Genomic DNA, 13,593 nt, shown 5'->3' with positions numbered 1-13,593 from the left:
CAGAGCCCTGGGAGCCCAAGCTAGAGGGGGTGTCTGGGGGGGGGGTTCTGTAGGGCAGGGATCTGTGCCCATGGGGGGAGCCTGGGTCCCCTACACCGAGACACCCTCAGGGAATCACGGCCACCCCCCCCCCCCCCATCCCGGGAGCTCCCGCGGCGGCTTCCCGCTCCCCCCCACCTCCAGCCCCAGCCCAGCGGGGGGAGCCTGGGAACCTGCCCGGCGTGTGCGTGTCAATTTCCCTCCTTTGAAAGTGACACGATTGCGCCGAAGCGCCCCAGGTTTCACACCTGGAGCCATCAAGGGGGGCAGGGAGGGGAGCATTTGCTGGGGCGTCAAAGGGGGCAGTTCACCCCCCCCCCTCAGTCTTTGGTTCCTCCCCCCACAACTTTTCATAGGTCCCCCCCAGGTCTTTACAGGCCGCGATATAATCACCGGTAATATCCACAGCCTGACACAACTCGCCCCCCAGCCCCTCACCGGCCAGGAAGTTTTCTGAGTTAATGCCAAGGGCCCCTTTGGGGCCAGCCTGTCCCTGGGAGCGAGAGAGAGAAAGAAAAAGAAAATCTAGGAAAGAAAGAAAAAAGCCCCCAAGAAAGCAAGAGGCGACCCAGCCCGAGGAAGACAAAGGGGGAAGGGCAGAGCCAGACACTGAACCAGCCGGGGAGATTTAGCCTCTTTCTTGCAGCCCGGGCGCCCCTTTCCCCTGCTCTGCAAAAAGGGGAAACTGAGTCTGTGCATTGGCCGGGAATCGAACCCGGGCCTCCCGCGTGGCAGGCGAGAATTCTACCACTGAACCACCAATGCTACAGCTGGATGGGCTTTTCCACTGCCATCCCTTTACAGCTGTTGTCACATCTGGCTCCCTCCAGCTGCTCCACATCTCTGGCCTTCAGAGCCCACGTCTCACTGCATTCTCCGATGCGGCTCCCCTCCTCCAGTGACCCATCCTCCGTCGCCCCTTCCCAGCTTCTGGCAAACAGAGGCTAGCGACCCCCTCCTGGCTCATAGCCAGCGACGGACCGATCCTCTATGACTTTATCTGGTTCTTTTTTGACCCCTGTTCTAGTCTTGGCCTTCACGGCATCCTCTGGCGAGGAGTTCCCCAGGTTCACTGCGCGTTGTGTGAAGAAATGCGTCCTTTGGTTCCTTTCAAACCTGCTGCCCATTCATTTCACTGGGTGACCCCCAGTTCTTGTGCAGTAACAGTTCCTTATCTACACTCTCCACACCAGTCATGATTGTATAGACCTCTCTCATATCCCCCCTTAGTCGTCCCTTTTCAAAGCTGAAACGTCCCAATCTCATTAATCTCTCCTTATACGGAAGCCGTTCCATGCCCCTAATCATTTTCCAAGCCTTTTCCAATTCCAATATCTCTTTTTTGAGATGAGGCCACCCTATCAGCTCGCAGTATTCAAGGTGTGGGCACACCATGGGTTTATATAGAAGCAATAGGATATTTTCTGCCTTATTATCAATCCCTTTCTTAATGATTCCCAACGCTCTCAGAGATGTGGGGGGCCAGGAGGCAAGGAGCTTTGACTGAAATCACAGTAATAATTATCACTGTAACTCACGCTCAGAAGCCCAGAGAAATGGGAGGATCGCATGTGTTTGAAGGGAGGTGTATGACAAGAAAGGTGTGTTTGCAATTGGGGTTGGGGGGTGTTGCGAGTTTTGCACGGATCTGACTTTCAGAGAACGCTCCACGCCACCGCCAAGGTCTCTTCCATGAGCGGGAACGTCGAAAGACGTCAAACGAAAAGGCAAGCGAGAACGTCGGAGCGATGAATTATGTCCTGACTGACAAACAACCTCCCCCCCGTAACACATCTCGGCACGACAGCATTATGCCGAACCCGACAACGCAGGCACAGAACGACGCAAGGCACAGAAGCGTGCCAGGCGCTGAGGAGAAAAACGCATGCCACCGAGCGAGCCGACGCGATGACTCAGGTAACTGATGCTGCCTTTATTGCATGGTGCCACCGAAGAAGGGACGCCAACGCTGGTGACATGACACTACACATGTCTTTGACCAATAAGGATTAGAATCGGGGGTGGATGCAGAGGGCCAGTTCAGCGGGCCCAGGAGGGTTGGTTTGTTGGGGTTAGGAGGGGGAAGGAAGCAGTGAAGGGGTCATAAAAATGGCAATTCTGGGTCAGGCCAATGGTCCATCCAGCCCTGTATCCTGTCTTCCGAGAGTGGCCAATGCCAGGTGCCCCAGAGGGAATGAACAGAACAGGTGATCATTGAGTGATCCACCCTGTTGCCTATTCCCAGCTTCTGGCAACCAGAGGCCAAGGACGCTCAGGGCTGGGGGGGAGTGTGTTGCCTCCCTGCCTAATAACCATTGCTGGGTCTCTTCTCCATGAACATCTCTAACTCTTTCTTGAACCCAGTTACACTTCTGGCCCTTCACAACATCCCCTGGCGAGGAGTTCCACAGGTGGTGTGAAGAAATACTTCCTTGGGTTTGTTTTAAACCCACTGCCTGTTCATTTCAGTGGGTGACCCCGGCTTTTTGTGTTATGTGAAGGGGTAAATAACACCCCCCCCTTAATTCACTTTCTCCACACCCGTCATGATTTTATAGACCTCTATCATATCTCCCCTTGGTCATCTCATTTCCAAGGAGAAAAGCCCCAGACTTTTTAATCTCTCCTCCTCCGGAAGCTGTTCAGGGCTGCAGGGCAGCTTAACAGATACTCCTGGTTCTACAGCATCCCTCGGCCTGCTGCTACCTCTCGGCCCGGCTGTTCCTCTCAAGTATTGATGCCATGTGTAGGGATGTTGGGTGCTGGCGGGGGCGGTGCCTGGCTTCCTGCCCTATTGATGGCAGGCGCCACCCCTGACTTACCAGGAGATGTTGTGAACCAGAAGTATAACTGGGTTCAAATATAAGTTCCTGGAGGATAGGTCCATCAATGGCTATTAGCCAAGATGGTCAGGATGTCCCATGCGCCAGGGTCCGCAAATTTCTGTCTGCCAGATGCTGCAGCTGGACAACAGGGGAGGGGTCACTCCAATCCGGCCTCCATCATTTTGCGGGGGACACACCGAATCGTAGAATAGCAGGGCCGGAAGGGACCTCAGGAGGTATCTAGTCCAACCCGCTGCTCAAACCCACTCCCTCCAGCCCCGATGGGCTGTAATTTTGTCGTTGCTGTATGTATCCCTTGCTCTGGTCCCATTTCACGGTGCTCTCTCCGCTTGTCGCACGCCGCTGCTCGGAAGTGGCGCTGAACACAAGTCTGGCTTCTTTCTACAAGCCATAAGAGGCCTCGGTGTCTACCACACACACACACACACACACACACACACCCCTGAGTCTACAATGTTCCTTGGAGGAGGGGAGCCGCATGGGAGAATGCAGTGAGACGTGGGCTCTGAAGGCCAGAGATGTGGAACAGCTGGAAGGAGCCAGATGTGACAACAGCTGTAAAGGGATGGCAGTGGTAGCAGCCATCCAGCTGTAGCATTGGTGGTTCAGTGGTAGAATTCTCGCCTGCCACGCGGGAGGCCCGGGTTCGATTCCCGGCCAATGCACAGACTCAGTTTCCCCTTTTTTGCAGCGCAGGGGAAAGGGGCGCCCGGGCTGCAAGAAAGAGGCTGGATCTCCCCGGCTGGTTCAGTGTCTGGCTCTGCCCTTCCCCCTTTGGCTGCCTCGCAGGCTGGGTCGCCTCTTGCTTTCTTGGGGGCTTTTTTCTTTCTTTCCTAGATTTTCTTTTTCTTTCTCTCTCTCGCTCCCAGGGACAGGGTGGCCCCGAAGGGGCCCTTGGCATTAACTCAGAAAACTTCCTGGCCGGTGCGGGGGGGAGTGGGGGAGAGTTGTGTCAGGCTGTGGATATTACCGGTGATTATATCCCGGCCTGTAAAGACCTGGGGGGGACCTATGAAAAGTTGTGGGGGGCGGGGAGGAACCAAGGACTGGGGGGGGGGGTGAACTGCCCCCTTGACCCTCCAGCAAATGCTCCCCTCCCTACCCCCCTTGATGGCCCCAGGTGTGAAACCTGGGGCGCTTCGGCGCAATCGTGTCACTTTCAAAGGAGGGAAATTGACACGCACACGCCGGGCAGGTTCCCAGGCTCCCCCCGCTGGGCTGGGGCTGGAGGTGGGGGGGAGCGGGAAGCCGGAGCGGGAGCTCCCGGGATGGGGGGGGCAGTGATTCCCTGAGGGTGTCTCTGTGTAGGGGACCCAGGCTCCCCCCATGGGCACAGAGCCCTGCCCTACAGAATCCCCCCCCCAGACACCCCCTCTAGCTTGGGCACCCAGGGATCTGGCTGTAGAAAGTTCACGTGGGACTGGGGCTCCCTCGGGGAGTCTCTCTGCTGGTGAAAGCTGGGGCGAGCCTCTGGCGGTGTCAGCTGGAGGAATGAGGGGGACAGGGGGTTGGGGGGAGAAAAAAGACCCCAAAAAGGGGAAATTGGGAAAAAGAAAAAGGAAAAAAAGAAAGTGGAAAAAGTTTAGGAAGAAAGAAAGGAAGAGATGAAGAAAGATAAAAAAGAGAAAGAAGGAAGGAAAAATAAGAGAGAAAATAGGAAAAAGAGAGAGAGCAAATAATAAAAAGACTGGAAAGAAAGCAAGAAAGAGGAAAACTGAGAAGGAAAGAAAGAAAAGGAAACCGTAGGATAAGTGGAACCAGCCCCGGGGGGATTTAAACACCCTTTGTAACTAATAAAATGCATCGCCTGTAATTTGGCGTTGCCATGGGTTTTGACTGTCTCCCGGGCACAGCTGACGTGACAGGGTGTGCACACTGGAAATCAGGAGTGGGGGGAGAGAAACAGCCCCCCACTCGTGACTGGGGGATCCCAGGGCCCAAAAATCTCCCCCTCCCCAGGAAAACGTGATTCCAAGAAAGCTGGGGGGGGGGAAGCGGATTCTTCCTTCTACCACCCAAATGCTCTGATGTAGCCAATACCTTTCCCAGCTGCGTCGAAGCCCAGTGGCTACCAGTAAGAACCAGCATCCCCAGTGGGGGGAGGGCAGAATGGTCCCCGCGGGGGCACCCATGCCTGGGGGGAGAAGCCAATCCCCAGCTGCAGGGAGCTTTGGGGAGTTATAGGTGCGGGGTTAAACGCGGGCTCTGCAGGCCAGGGATCTGGAACAGCTGGAGGGAGCCAGATGTGACAACAGCTGTAAAGGGAGGGCAGTGGGAAACCTTTCCAGCTGTGGCATTGGTGGTTCAGTGGTAGAATTCTCGCCTGCCACGCGGGAGGCCCGGGTTCAATTCCCGGCCAATGCAAGAGCTGATATTTTGGCTCCATTTCTTCCCTTCCTCCTGTATTTTTTGGCTTTTCCCCCTGATTTTCCTTTTATTCTCTTGCTTCTGCCTTTCTCATTTTCCTCTTTCTTTCTCACCTTTCCTGGGGGTTCATTTTCCTCCCTCTTTCCATCTTTCCCAGGTGTTATTTTTTTTGCTTCTTTTCTCTTCCTTTCCTACTATTTCTTATCAGAGGGGTAGCCGTGTTAGTCTGGATCTGTAAAAGCAGCAAAGAATCCTGTGGCACCTTATAGACTAACAGATGTTTTGCAGCATGAGCTTTCGTGGGTGAATCCCCACTTCTTCGGATGCAAGTATTCACCCACGAAAGCTCATGCTGCAAAACGTCTGTTAGTCTATAAGGTGCCACAGGATTCTTTGCTGCTTCTACTATTTCTTATTTTTCTCTCCACCTTTCTTGGCTTTTCTCCCCCCAAACCTGGCCACCCCCATTCAGCTCCAGAGAAGGCCGGTACAAGGAGGAGGCAGGTAAATTGTTCTCCTTAACCCCTGAGGACAGGGGAGAAGCAATGGGCTGAAATTGCAGCCAGGGCGGTGGAGGTGGGACATTAGGAAAAACTTCCTGGCAGGGTGGTTAAGCGCTGGAATAAATTGCCCAGGGAGGTGGTGGCATCTCCGCCATTGGGGATTTTTAAGCGCAGGTTGGAAAAACACCTGGTCTATAGATCATAAAAGATCAGGGTTGGAGGAGACCTCAGGAGGGATCTAGTCCAACCCCCTGCTCAGAGCAGGACCAATCCCCAACTGAATCATCCCAGCCAGGGCTTTGTCAGGCCGGGCCTTCAAAACCTTAGTCCTGGTTTTTAACTACTGGAGGGGAACTGGATCGAGGTCCCTTCCAGTCCCGTGATTCTGCGCTTCCCGCCCCAGAAGATGCCAGCTGCCGCCAGGGCAGAGGAGCCACGGGGAGCCTGCAGCCAGCCCCAGTGGAGGGGTACCTCTGTGTGGGGGATACCCCTGCAGGGCAGGGGTGAGGTGCCCTGCAACTAGACACCCTCACCCCACCTGTGGATATAGCCACGCAGTGTGTGTCGTTCCACACACACACATGCATAAGGTCTCCCGATCCCCCCAGGCCCAGCGGTGGGTGCCTGGAAAGGCCACCCCGATTTGCGTGTCAATCCCCCCCCCCCCCTTTGATCCAGCCTCTACAAGTGCCGAGGTTGCTCCAAAGGGAGCCCAAGAGGCTGGACACCTGGAGCCCCCGGGGCGGGGAAGAGAAGCCCCTGCCCAGGAAGGGGGGCAGCTCCCCACACACCCCCACCCCCGGGGGGGCATCTGGGTCACATGGCCCCTAAGGGGCTGGGCTGCAGCTGGTCTCAGGGTCAGGCAGCAGCTGCTCCAGGGAGCGAAGGGAAAATCTGGAGTCAGACCTGCCCTGTACCAGGCACAGAGTGAACACACCAACCCCCGGCACTGCTGCCCCTGAGACACAAAACACACCCACGTGCCCTCAGACACACACTAACACAAAACATAGCCACGTCTCCTCAGACACACACTAACACAAAACACACCCACATCCCCTCAGACACAAACTAACACACCCACGTCCCCTCAGACACACACTAACACACCCATGTACTCTCAGACACACACTAACACAAAACACACCCACGTCCCCTCAGACACACACTAACACACCCATGTACTCTCAGACACACACTTAACACAAAACACAGCCACATCCCCTCAGACACAAACTAACACACCCACGTCCCCTCAGACACACACTAACACAAAACACACCCATGTCCCCTCAGACACACACTAACACAAAACACAACCACGTCTCCTCAGACACACTTAACACAAAAAACGCCCACATCCCCTCAGACACAAACTAACACACCCACGTCCCCTCAGACACACACTAACACAAAACACAGCCACATCCCCTCAGACTCACGCTAACACACCCACACCCCCTCAAACCCACACTAACACAAACACAGCCACGTCCCCTCAGACACACACTAACACACCCACGTCCCCTCAGACACACGCTAACACAAAACACACCCATGTCCCCTCAGACACACTTAACACAGCCACATCCCCTCAGACACACACTAACACAAAACACACCCACGTCCCCTCAGACACACACTAACACACCCACGTCCCCTCAGACACACACTAACACAAAACACACCCACGTCCCCTCAGACACACACTAACACAAAACACAGCCACATCCCCTCAGACACAAACTAACACACCCACGTCCCCTCAGACACACACTAACACAAAACACACCCATGTCCCCTCAGTCACACTTAACACAAAATACACCCACGTCCCCTCAGACACACACTAACACAAAACACAGCCACATCCCCTCAGACACATGCTAACACACCCACGTCCCCTCAGACACACACTAACACAAAACACACCCACGTCCCCTCAGACCCACGCTAACACACCCACGTCCCCTCAGACACACACTAACACAAAACACACCCACATCCCCTCAGACACACGCTAACACACCCACGTCCCCTCAGACACACACTAACACAAAACAGCCACGTCTCCTCACACACCCTCCCTTCAAACACTCATAAACACACACATCCTTACGCTCACATACCAGACCCACATTAACTTGAAACAGACACACTCTTACACACACACACACACACACACACACACACACACACACACAGGTTGCTAACTTTCTAATCACACAGAATCAAATACCCTGGCCCCGCCCCTTCCCTGAAGCCCCGCCCCCACTCACCACTTCCCCCCTCCCTCAGTGGCTCTCTCCCCCCCACACTCACTCCCTGTCACCGGGCTGGGGCAGGGGGTTGGGATGTGGGAGGGGGTGAGGGATCTGGCCGGGGGTGCAGGCTCTGGGACAGGGCCGGGGATGAGGGGTTTGGGGTGCAGGAGGGGCTCCGGGCTGGGGCAGGGGGTTGGGATGTGGGAGGGGGTGAGGGATCTGGCCAGGGGTGCAGGCTCTGGGGCGGGGCCGGGGATGAGGGGTTTGGGGTGCACACTGGCTCCACACTGCCCCGCGGAAGCAGCCGGCAGGTCCGGCTCCTCGGCGGAGGCGCCAGGAGGCTCCGCGCGTTGCTCTCGCCCACAGGCACTGCTCCCCCAGCTCCCATTGCCCACGGCTCCCCCTCTCCCCCGAAGCCAGCAGGCCGGTGCTCGGGGCTCTTCCAGCTGCGGTGGGGGGGGGTGCTCAGGGATCCGGCGGATGAGGGGGGGTGTGGAAGGGGTGAGGGAGGGGCGGGGCCTCCGGTGGAAGGGGCGGGGCCAGGGGCTCCCTTCCCCAAACTGCAGGGTTCGTGCACCACGCACGAGTACCACCACGCTCCCCAATCCACGGGGCATCCCAGATCCTTTCTCGGGTGCCTGGCTCCCTGGGCTGGCCGAGCTGTAGCGGGAATTCCCGTGGGCCGGGCCGGTGGCTTCGTGGCTTCACCCGGAGGAAGAGGTTTTCTGTGCACGCAGCTGGGCTGCAGTGATGCGATTAGGGCCCTTCGTTTTCGGGTTTTCTTGTATTTACTTTTTCCCGGGGACTCATCAGGGTTTATGAAGCCTCCTGGCCGAAAATATCGGTGCTAAAAATGATGTTTCTGGGTCAACAGCAGGGACATTTTGAAGAGCATCCAGTAGATTCATGCTTCGATGAAGGGAGCTCGGTGAGGTTTCTTGCGGAAGAACTCAGAACGCAATGCCACCTCAGAGCCTGCGTTTGCTTACTGTGTGTGCCACCTAGACGTAGAGGTTTCTAAGGCCCGACTTGACAAAGCCCTGGCTGGGATGATTTAGTTGGGGATTGGTCCTGCTTTGAGCAGGGGGTTGGACTAGATGCCTCCTGAGGTCCCTTCCAACCCTGATCTTCTGTGATTCTATGAAAGCCCTGGCTGGGATGATTTAGTTGGGGATTGTCCTGCTTTGAGCAGGGGGTTGGACTAGATCCCTCCTGAGGTCCCTTCCAACCCTGATCTTCTGTGATTCTATGAAAGCCCTGGCTGGGATGATTTAGTTGGGGTTGGTCCTGCTTTGAGCAGGGGGTTGGATCACTAGATGACCTCATAGACGTTAAGGTCAGAAGGAACCATTATGACCATCTACTCTGACCTCCTGCACAACGCAGGCCCCAGAACCTCACCCACCCACTCCTGGAACAACCCCCTAACCTGTGTCTGAGTTACTGAAGTCCTCACATCGTGGTTTGAAGACCTCAAGGTGCAGAGAGTCCTCCAGCAAGTGACCCGTGCCCCACGCTGCAGAGGAAGGCGAAAAACCTCCAGGGTCTCTGCCAATCTGCCCGGAAGGAAAATTCCTTCCCGACCCCAAATATGGCGATCGGCTAAACCCTGAGCACGTGGGCAAGAGTCACCAGCCAGCACCCAGGAAAGAATTCTCTGTAGCAACTCAGATCCCACCCCAGCTAACATCCCATCCCAGGCCACTGGGCATACTTACCTGCTGATAATCAAAGATGAATTAATTGCCAAAGCTAGGCTATCCCATCCTACCATCCCCTCCATAAACGTATCAAGCTCAGTCTTGAAGCCAGATACGTCTTCTGCCCCCACTGCTCCCCTTGGAAGGCTGTTCCAGAACTTCACTCCGCTGATGGTTAGAAACCTTCGTCTAATTTCAAATCTAAACTTCCTGAGGTCCCTTCCAGCCCTGATCTTCTCTGATTCAATGACTAATACTCAGCCTTGCTTCAGCGGGCACCCAGAGATGAACTACCTGAAGGGGGGATCCAAAGAGGATGGATCTAGACTGGTCTCAGTGGTAGAAGATGACAGAACAAGGAGCAATGGTCTCAAGTTGCAGAGGGGGAGGTTTAGGTTGGACATTAGGAAAAACTTTTTCACTAGGAGGGTGGTGAAGCACTGGAATGGGCTCCCTAGGGAGGTGGTGGAAGCTCCTTCCTTGGAGGTTTTTAAGGTCAGGCTTGACAAAGCCCTGGCTGGGATGATTTAGTTGGGTTTGGTCCTGCTTTGGGCAGGGGGTTGGACTAGATACCTCCTGAGGTCCCTTCCAACCCTGATCTTCTGTGATTCTATGAAAGCCCTGTGTAACGGTGCTGCCCGTGGGAGCCAGCTGAGGTCACTCAATCAGGGTGAACTGCACACCAAACGGGGCAGACAAACCCCAAATGCTGGTGGTTATTCCAATACTTAGATTTACCAACCAGCACAAAACAGCTTCTCCAGTACCTTACTGGTCACTTAGAAGCCCAAACCACGCAGTTCCCTTAAAGTGCCCAGCCTCAGGCCTCCGTCCAGACACACCTGTTCAGATATGATGATGATTCCTGAGAATCTTACTTCATTATATAAAAGAAAAGGTTCTTCCAATCCCAAAGGATCAGCCACATACCCAGGTCCAATTATAACTTAGATCTTACCCAAAATACACGCTATAGCCAATTCTTATTAACTAAGCTAAAATTTATTAAAAAAGAAAAGAGAGAGAGTGTTGGTTAAAAGATTAATCTACAGACAGACTTGAATTCAATTCTTGAGGTTCAGATACACAGCAGAGATGAGCTTGTAATTGCCAAAAGTCCTTTTAGAAATAGTCCATAGGTTATAGTCCAATGTCCATATTCAGGGTGGCTGCAGTCAGTGACTGGGGATCTTAATCCTTATGGCTTAAGGTTTCCCCCTCTTGAAACCCAAAGCAGATCTGAGATGAAGCAGGATCGTGGTCCCAGGCTTCTTATACATTTCCAGCAGCCTTTCGGCCTGAGAAAACAATAGGCTCAACTCCTTTTCCCAAACATCCTGGCAATTAGCACAGAGTAATTTACCCATTAAACAGTTCAGATACAGGTTAGCACAACCTTCAAAGAGACACAGAGACAATAATACTATTTCACTCAAGTATCATCATAAATGTTAATATTCCTTTTTTGATCTTTGAATTAAAACTATAGCAATAGACAAGACTTGTTTGCTTGCATCACAAGACCTGAGCAAACATTTCCCCTTCTACCTCTAACAATGCAGACTTGCATTTTAAAGCTCTATTCATTTACATATCTTCCTAACCAGTCCTTAAGGTTTACTCATGGGTCAGGTCAGTCGGTGAGGTGATTAACTCTTTCTGGCCCTGCCATCTTTCAATGAGATATTGTATCACAGTCATAACGTCACACCCTGGATGGGATGATTTACTTGGGTTTGGTCCTACTTTGAGCAGGGGGTTGGACTAGATACCTCCTGAGGTCCCTTCCAACCCTGATCTTCTCTGATTCTATGCAGCATGTGGCATTTCCCTAGCAAAGCAAGTTACTTTTTTGGGAGGATAGATCTGAATGGTACAAAAGTAGGGTGAAAAACGGGAAAAATCCTGAATAATCGTTCTGGTAAAACCCAGGATTTTTCCCGGTCAAGCTCGGTTTAAACTGAAAACGAAGGGCCGGCGTTAACACGGCCTGGGCTAGCCAGCTGCAGCGTTGCTGGTTCGGCGACAGAATTCGCGGCTGCCGTCCAGTGCTGTCTCTCAAACCTCCCTGATTTCTTGCGGTTGCTTCTCCAACGTCCCCTTGGCCCACTGAAAAAAATTGAGCTGGCTTTTCTTGCGTTGCCATTACGTAGAGAACGGAAATGTAAGCACCCAGGGAGCAAATATTTAACATCTAGCAAAGAACTTAGGCTCGAAACTGAAGCTAGAGAAACTGAGGATGGAAATGAGCCATGTGTTTTTAAGAGGGAGCGTCAGTGAGTGGAACAATTTAGCAAGGACTGGGGAGGCTTCTCCGTTGCGAGGAATTTTTAAATCCACACGGTGTGTGTGTGGGAGGGTGGAGGTGGTAGAAAGGCCGGGAGGATACACGGATGTGTGTGTAAAATGGAACGGGAGGAGGGGCAGAAAATTCACCCCTTCGCCTCAGTGGCGGGAGGGTCTCCTTGGCCGAGAAAAATGACCCGGCGAGTGTGGCTTGGCAGGGCCCCGTAAACTCACGTGATCGGGGTTGAAAGCCTGACGCTTCAAGCGGGGAAGGCATTTCACAGCTCCCGCGCCTCAGTTTCCCCCATTTGTGACAGGGGAGGCAACGATCCCCCGGCTCTTTCGTGAAGCACTTGGAGATCACTGGGTGGAAAAGAGCCAGGGAACAATATTATTAGGGCGTTTGTCACCCTTCAGCGCCAAGAGACGGCGGCCGGTTTCACCTCGGGGCGCTGAATTCACGAGCCCTCTGCTAGAGAGATCCCTCCCCGTCCCCTCAACGAGCTACCGTGTTCAAATTGCGTGACCCGCCATGCCCAGACCCCCCCATAAAATGGCCAGCGCCTTGCACACCACCCCTGCCCAGCGCCGCCCTGCCCACAGCCCCACAACTGCCCAGCACCCCACACAGAACCCCCACCCCCTAGTGCCCCAGTACAAAGATCTCCTCCGGAGGTGCACTGGGGTCTGGCCAGGGGGCTGAGACGAGCAGGAGCGGGGGGGGCAGGGGGTCTCGGGACAGGCCGGGACCCCTTCTGAGCAGGGTGCCTGCCTCCATTGCACCACTGGCACCATTGTAAACCCGGCCGTGGGGTGGGGGGGGTAGATTCCACGCCGGGAACTCGGGGGTGGGGGCAGAGTATTCCACGCGTGCCCCACCCAAAGAGCCGCCACGCCCACTCAGGGGGCAACACAGCCCCCCTTTTCGCCGCCCTTCCGTCCCCCCCCCCCACACCCCAGTTTCGACACCAAACTCGCACGCAGAGCCGAGATCCGTGAGTCCGCATTCGGATTTTTTATTTTTCAGAAATACACAGATGGGGAAACGGGGGTGGATCGGGAAATCCATATATACAAGGAGGGGGGAAAAAAATACCTCCACTCCTCTCCCCTTCCATCCCTCCCCCCCAGCAGGGCTGCCCAGAGGATGCGGGAGGCCTGGGGCAAAGCAATTTCGGGGGCTATTATCTTGCTTGACCAGATAAGTGTGAAAAAATCGGGACAGGGGGTGAGCGGGGTAATAGGAGCCTATGTAAGAAAAAGCTCCAAAAAAATCAGGACCGTCCCTATAAATCTGGTCACCCTCAACCCCCTGCTCAAAGCAGGCCCGATCCCCAACTAAATCAACCCGGCCCATAACAACATTTTCACAAAAAATCACGGCGGGACGGGAAGAAAAATCAGCATCTTGATTTGCCGGTGGCTTTGGGATTCCCCCCCCCCGGCGTTTCTCCCCATGCCGGGAGCGAGCGATTTATCGGTTTTGAAAGGAAAATATTACAAAGTTGCAGTAACCACGCAACCCGTCCTCCCCCCCCCCAAAAAATAACCCACCCTCCCCAAACATCCCACCCCCATAAACCTCCTA

General features: G+C 54.4%; 3 non-coding genes across 3 annotated transcripts; 2 read left to right on the top strand and 1 right to left on the bottom strand.

The window, feature by feature from the left end:
- Positions 1 to 733: 733 nt before the first annotated feature.
- TRNAG-GCC lies at positions 734 to 804 on the bottom strand. The gene has a single exon. It is a non-coding gene; the product is annotated as a tRNA-Gly (tRNA).
- A 2,675-nt stretch (positions 805 to 3,479) lies between these two features.
- Positions 3,480 to 3,550, top strand: TRNAG-GCC. Its single transcript has one exon. It is a non-coding gene; the product is annotated as a tRNA-Gly (tRNA).
- A 1,628-nt stretch (positions 3,551 to 5,178) lies between these two features.
- On the top strand, positions 5,179 to 5,249 carry TRNAG-GCC. Its single transcript has one exon. It is a non-coding gene; the product is annotated as a tRNA-Gly (tRNA).
- The last annotated feature ends 8,344 nt before the right edge of the window (positions 5,250 to 13,593 follow it).

This window comes from Mauremys reevesii, linkage group 14, assembly GCF_016161935.1.
Source record: "Mauremys reevesii isolate NIE-2019 linkage group 14, ASM1616193v1, whole genome shotgun sequence".
NCBI lineage: Eukaryota > Metazoa > Chordata > Testudines > Geoemydidae > Mauremys > Mauremys reevesii.
Note: the sequence above shows the minus strand (reverse complement) of the source record. Positions and strands in the feature narration are given on the sequence as shown.